At 32.7% G+C, this 5100-nt stretch overlaps 1 long non-coding RNA gene across 1 annotated transcript in view; it reads right to left on the bottom strand.

The window, feature by feature from the left end:
• Positions 1-295: 295 nt before the first annotated feature.
• Positions 296-5100, bottom strand: part of LOC111084964 — a 6181-nt gene continuing 1376 nt past the window's right edge. The window contains exons 2-3 of the long non-coding RNA XR_002609840.1: positions 2074-2131; positions 296-397 (exon numbers count right to left, since the gene is read on the bottom strand). This is a non-coding gene — a long non-coding RNA (uncharacterized LOC111084964). The remainder of the gene's footprint in view (positions 398-2073; positions 2132-5100) is intronic.

Raw genomic sequence — 5100 nt, 5'->3', positions numbered from 1 at the left:
TTACATTATAGATGTTTGAAACTTACGATGCATAGTACGTGGGATCACGAAACTTAAAACACGTAAAAATCCGAGATCATCTTCCGAAAGCACATGGCATTTCGGAATTTCATTAGTTTGAAAGTACAGAGGCCCATCTGTATCTCGAAAACAGATAATATTTCCTTATTAAAATACCTATAAAAATTGGTATGTCACACTTAATATGGTCTTTTAAAGGTGTTGAAAGCTGTTACGATTACAATTTTACCAGTATTCACATCCTAAACTACCAAACTAAAAACAATTATTTCTAAAACGTTTTAACAACGTATTATATTTCTTCCATTAAAGCAGTTCAGAAGCTTTCTTTGTGTCAACTTGCACTACTGTTTGTCTGTTCATCTTCATTTTCTTCCTGGCAAAAAGAATAAAAAAAAATGTAAGATACGTTTGATTAAATACATGTGACTCATACACTGAAAAAAAAGTAATATCAATATTTTTTCTAGAAGGGAAGATTTTTTCCAGACATTCGCCTCTCGTTTTTTGGGGAGGGTAATTATAACGTCATAATCAAGATATAGATCTCAAAATAACATACATAGCATTAAAGGACAGTCTAGATGGACCTTTTAGTCCATCTAGACTGTCCTATCCACTAAATTAAACCAAACCCTTAAAAAAGATATCAAAGCCAGCCTTTATTATTTAAATATTTAACAAGTTTTCCCTTAAACTCGTTTAATTTAATTGCATCCACCACATCCTAAGGCAACCTGTCCCAGAGGCCAAACGCCCTGTTAGAAAAATAAAGCTGTCTTTGCTGAAGATCACTTCATTCCTGTCAAAATTTATATTCGTATCCACTAGTCTTACCGTTTTATCTGTTAAATTTAAAACATATGATGCATCAACCCTATCAGTTATCTTAACAATCTTAAATACACCAATCAGATCCACTCAACTTTTTTAGCTGCGCTATAGCGGCTAGTAGAATGGCTCCGAGTTTTTCAAGTACAAACTTTTAGCTCATAGCTCGGTCATCTCTTGACCGATTTGAGATCTAATTACAGTTTTCGACTCAGGAGGCCAAACCCTTTCGATTGATGTATTTTACCACACCTAAGGTCTCATAGATTAATTTATTCTAATCCTGCTTAAAAGAATTTCAATTTGAGGGTAAGCTGGTAGAGATCCTGATGACTAATAAAATCGAATCGGGTATACGCGCGCCCCACGCGTGGTATTGATGACGTACAAAATTATAGCTAAAAAAAAAGAAAAGAAAGAGAAATGAAGGTCTCGTAGATTAATCTCTTGTTACAAGAGATACTAAATTGTTATTAATAAGAACTTCCAAGTTAAGTTAAAGCAGGGTGCACAATACTATGTAAAACACAGAATATCTGCTATGTCCAGTGTCAACGAGACGTTTTGCCCAATACCAACATTCCTCCGGGTAGCTGGATTAGTTTTACCTAACAACGTCACTTAGGCTGTTTAAATTGATTTCGGTGGTATAAACTTAATAAGAGAAATATTTAGTATATTCATTCAGAGTTATCAGTGTTTGGGAGAATGATTGGTGATTTCAAACGATAAAAAACACCACAGACTGTTATCTGTTTGTCGCTTATGTTGAATGGTACCAAAAAAACTTATGTTGAATGGTATCAGAAAAACTTATGTTGAATGGTATCCGAAATATTTATGTTGAATGGTATCAGAAAAACTTATGTTGAATGGTACCAGAAAACTTATGTTGAATGGTACCAGAAAAATTCTTCAGAAACATAATAGAGGAATGAAGGATCTCAACTAAATGTTCTTTGTTTTTTGTTTTTTTCTACAGGAGTAACTTCTAAACTTCTAGATGTATTAGAAGTGGCTTCACTATGTACAGAAATAGTTTTAACTTTACTACATCTTTCATTACAATAACACAGACTTTATAGGAAAAATTATATTGATAAATTAATTAGACAAAATAATGTAATCAATAATGGAAATATGGATTTAAACTCATATGCAGGAAACACGATAAAAGACTGAAACCATGGCTTTCCACTAGAAAGAAACAACTCTACTTACACTGTTTATTTTCTCTTCCAAATGTTTAAAAAATTCGACTTGACTGGGAGTTCTTTGTCTGAAATGACAGTTAAAGCCAATGAAAATCTATACTATATTTCTAAAGATACAGCTGTTTCAACCAACTAAACGTACTATTATGGTTATTCTAAAATACCTAGTCAGTAATGTAGTCATTCTGTGGAATTAGTATTTTCATTTTGAACGACACTTTATACGTACACGGGAAAAACGGCTAATTCAGAGACCCCTAGGATTCAACTATGGGCATCCCAAATTATTGAACCTATTGCCCAAGGGGAGGGCAGCTAGTCAACAGCATCCAACGAGACAAGGGCTCTGCCTAGACCTTTAAACTGAATAACGGGATTTATTGTCACTCTAATAAAGTTTCCACAACTACATGTACGGAGCGGTTCATGGCTTTCAAGCCTTTCAACTTTCGATACACATGCCAACTACTTCGTTGCACAAAAATCGGGAAGTCACGGTAACTCATACTGAATAGAGGCGTTTTTCTAGCATTATCAGTTCCTCAGATAAAGTATTTATATTGTTTCTTTGGTGCAATGGTAGTTACTTTATAATTTAATTCGTGGTTTTAAATTTGTCTCGCACTACTTAGTCAGGTTTTGATGACACTGTAGTTACATTCTGTAACACTAAACCAGTTCAGAGACACATGCGTATACATGGTATATTATTGACACAATAATGCTGATCTGGTTTATGTTTACGTTTTCCTCTAATTTAACAAACAAATGCAGTCACCTTACTTTATGCATGAGTAAAACACGTACAATAGCAGATAATAAAAATATGCATGAACATGAAGTCAGCAGAAATCAAATTATTATTAGCTATTAAGTAACAGAAAGTGGAATATTGTTTTTTTTTAGCTGGAAATATTTACTTTTTATAATGTTGTAAATTTTGCCGATTACTGCAATGACGTGACACAATTTATGAATCATGTACATCTTCATTGGTCTTTATTTCACATTGCAATAAACTAAAGTTATATGCACATTGTTAAAATAAGCTAGAAGGTCTTAAAACAATACAATCGGAACATCACTCGGGCATTTCCGTCGCACCTAGTAAAAAACACTCTCGGAGGTAATTAGAAACCATGTTTGGACTACTTTCGATCACATGACTCAAATGTTAAACTCAAAGTTAACATTAACTAGATGACTCACAATAACATAATACCAGTGAAACAGAAAGACCCAAGTAAAGGTGTTTTTGAAAAAAATAAATAAATAAACAAAAATACCTTCACTAAAGAAAACAAACAATATTAAATTATTATAGTAACCTAAAAGTAGTAGCAGTATTACCTAAAATATTCTGCTTAAGAAGCGTAGTATACTAAAAACATGTGACAAGAAGACAGAACTATAGTATAACCTCAGTTTGCTTTTTGCAAAATCATAATAGTGAGAAGTATGCTACATCACGATTACGCTGTTGCCGAAAGTAAACAGTGGGTAACATTTGCACTCGATTCCAAGTCAGTCGTGAGTTTTGGAGTTATAGCCGAGTTTTAGTGAACCTCAGAATTATCATACCTTGAAATGATGTAATTTAGAAAAAGCTTTAAATCATAGGTCTAATACAACTTTATAATGTTTAATGAAATTAGTTAGCGGTTATTAAACTGAATTCTTTTCAAAAATTGTGTTTTAGACTTAGCATTCGAAAGGGGTTTTCTTTGTTAAGACTGTTAGAAAATATCATTGTGATTTTGTAAATTCATTTTTTAACTTAAACTAAAATATATCCACGGCGTTTTCACACAACTTAAGTAGACGATTATTTAGCATTTTCTTGTGATTATTCGGTAAAACATTATTTCAGCACCATAGTTGTTTTAAACATATTTATTTTTGTCAGATAACTATTGCGAATACAGAATCTGACGCCTGAGATGCAGGCTTTTCTTTGTTGGGAAAATTCACGTTTCAATGTTGTTGTTGTATTCTATTATTGTATTCTGTTGTATTCTAGTTGTGCCCCATTTTCTCGTATTTTATACAAAAAAAAAAAGATTGACAGGCAAATTTAAACTTATTTTGCTATTCATTCTTGAAGGTTCGATGGTCATTAGTTTATCACTCTTATTTTGTCTGTTTGCAAATATAGCGCAAAAAATTGTCTCATTTATCATAAAATCTTTGGTAGTTCTGCTAATATGAACAAAGAATCAATGCAGTATATTTTCAGTTGCAAGGACTATATTTATCGGGAAATGTATCTCGAACTAGCTCAAATAGTATATTGTTACGACAGCGGAAGTCACGTGATAATGGTAACACGTCATGAGTTTCTAGAAGGTTCATGACTGTTCCAGGCAACTCTAGTCTTTTCTAGGCGCCCTCTATTTTAGTATATAAGCCCGCCAAATAGAGCGGAGATATAATGGCAGATAGATGGAGATAGAGACAGATAATTGAGTCAAGTGAGCGGTAGTGACCTTAAGTAAAGTGCGTGAATCGTTGTGAATTATAGCGTGTGTTGAAGTTAAAGTGACTGTGGAAATTCTGTGTATTATAAATTTGTATCGAGAAAAAATAAACTAGTTTTAGTTAAAAAAAGGATTTGTATCGCTGAAGTTCCTCGGGAAGAATTTATACCGGAAATTAACAAACGACCAGAGACGTAACAATATGAAAATTACACACCTATTTGAAAAAATATACTTACATTAATAATAATTCAAAGAATCATACAATTATATCAACTTTAGATTAGAAATCTTTTTTAAAGAGTATCTTTATGAAGAACGAGAGCATATATGTTTAGTGTAATATCTTTACCAGCCTATTTAACCCCTTCATGTACACGTTGCTTCTTGAGTATTGTCAAACAAGGTACCGTATTTTTTGGTGTATAAGACGCACTTTTTACCCCACAATTGGATGTCAAAATCTGCTTGCGTTCTATACACCGAAGGTATGGATAATATATATGTATATATACGATATACACAAGCCATGTGTAAATACATTTAAATAGGTATGC

The sequence above is a fragment of the Limulus polyphemus genome, unplaced genomic scaffold, assembly GCF_000517525.1.
Source record: "Limulus polyphemus unplaced genomic scaffold, Limulus_polyphemus-2.1.2 Scaffold184, whole genome shotgun sequence".
NCBI lineage: Eukaryota > Metazoa > Arthropoda > Merostomata > Xiphosura > Limulidae > Limulus > Limulus polyphemus.
The sequence above is the reverse complement of the archived record's forward strand: the minus strand, read 5'-3'. Positions and strand labels throughout refer to the sequence as shown.